Raw genomic sequence first — 1903 nt, forward strand, 5'->3', positions numbered from 1 at the left:
ATTCTTGAATACCTATTGAGCAAAGTCACCCACAAACCTGGAGCATTCACTTTGTACTCTTGTAGGAAAGAGAAAATATCCTTCATTCTCTGGCTACATTATAGTTAGGTCTCTCTTGTTATAACAGATTAGTATTTTGCTTTAACTAATACATATTCCATGACTCCTGACTACCCAGGTATAGCTCCATTCCATAGTCCTCACTATTCTCCTTCTAAAGAGCCAACGCAAGGAAACTGAGTCTCCACCTGTCTCCTCACTGACCTGTCATAGACTTGAGAGAAAAGGCTCTGCCAAGAGCTCCCTTCACCTCCTTGTTCCAAAGACTATAGATGAGAGAGTTGAGCATTGGCATGACAATGGAGTAGAAGAATCACCACCTTGCTGAAGTTGATGAAAGAGGCCACTTTGGTCTGGATGTACATACAGAGAAGCGTGCCATAGAAGAGGCTTGCTACACTCAGGTGAGCTGCACAAGTGGAGAAGGCCTTTCAGCTGTCTGCAGCTGAGCATATGTGCAGCAGTGTCCAGACAATGTTGCCATAGGACACAGCAATGACTGCAGAGGAGGCCAGGAGCACAGCCAGAGAGACCAGGAAGTCTATGGTCTCCTTTAGGATGACATCTGAACAGGACAAGGCAAGCAGGGGTGACGCATCACAGAAGAAGTGGTCAACGACATTGGGGCAACAAAATGTCAGCTGGGACATGAGGTAGATGGGCCAAGTAGGTATGAGGAAGCCCACCAGCCAACAAGCAGCTTCCAGATGGATGCAGGTGCCCCAAGACACCAAGGCCCCATATTGGGGAGGCATATAAATGGCCACATAGTGGTCATAGGCCATGGCAGACAGTAGGAAACACTCAGGTACCCCAAGGAAGGTGAAGATGAAGAGCTGAAACAGGCAGCCAGCAAACAAGATATTCTTTTCCCCATGCATCCCAACTACACCAGCCAGAATCTTAGGCACTGTGACTGAAATGTACCAGATTTCAAGGCAAGACAAGTGCATCAGGAAGAAATACATGGATCTATATAGCTGGTGGTCCAAACCCACCACTAAGATGATGACCAAGTTCTCCACCAAGATGAACAGGTACATGGTGGGGAAAAGTGAAAAGAAGAGGATGTGTGTTTCATGCACCCCAGCAAAGCCCATCATGACAAACTCTGTTACCTGGGTCCAGTTTGGGGTATGTGTCTGCATATGTGGGAGTGAGAGCTCAGTACACTCATAGCCTCATAGATAATGACAGCTCAGAGCAAACAGATAAGGATGTTGGACTGAAACATCTTTCACCTCAGAAGAGGAAAGTGAAGTCAAGACAATATCCCTACCCTCAAAGAATTTATAGTCTGTGAGTGGCACAAGAAAACATAAAATTTAAGTACAAAATAAAAAGTTCTAGATAGAAATAAGACAGGATATTATGGGAAGAAATAGTGGAGAATCTCAATCAGTCTTGAGGAATCAGAGAAATCTTGCGGGTGGAGGGCTGTCTAAATGGGAACCTCAAAAACAAGTATGTCAGTGAGATAAAAAATAGATAAGTAGAGGGGACATAACAAGCATGAAATCCCAGACACCAGAGAGAACATTGCATGTTTAGGAAACTTCAGGTAGATACAGTTTACCATAGAGGTTAAGAGCTTGGCTTCCTGCTCAAGTATATCTGGCTTTAAATATAAAAGAACTTAACTAATAGAGTTGTTGCAAAATTTTAATTAGATAGTCCCTCTAAAGCATTTAGAATCATGTTTGGGTCAATAAATAAGAAGGGAAAATTTTAAACCTTGACTCCTCCTGGACTAGGGTATGGAGGGAAGATGATTGTTGTTGAACCTGAAGAGTAGGCCAGGACAACATCATAAAGACTTATAACCAAGTTAAGGGAAAGGACA

At 43.5% G+C, this 1903-nt stretch overlaps 1 pseudogene; it reads right to left on the reverse strand.

Moving 5' to 3' along the window:
• Nucleotides 1–256: 256 nt before the first annotated feature.
• LOC106822159 (olfactory receptor 6Q1-like) lies at nt 257–1208 on the reverse strand (annotated as a pseudogene).
• Nucleotides 1209–1903: the final 695 nt, after the last annotated feature.

The sequence above is a fragment of the Equus asinus genome, chromosome 17, assembly GCF_041296235.1.
Source record: "Equus asinus isolate D_3611 breed Donkey chromosome 17, EquAss-T2T_v2, whole genome shotgun sequence".
Taxonomy (NCBI): domain Eukaryota; kingdom Metazoa; phylum Chordata; class Mammalia; order Perissodactyla; family Equidae; genus Equus; species Equus asinus.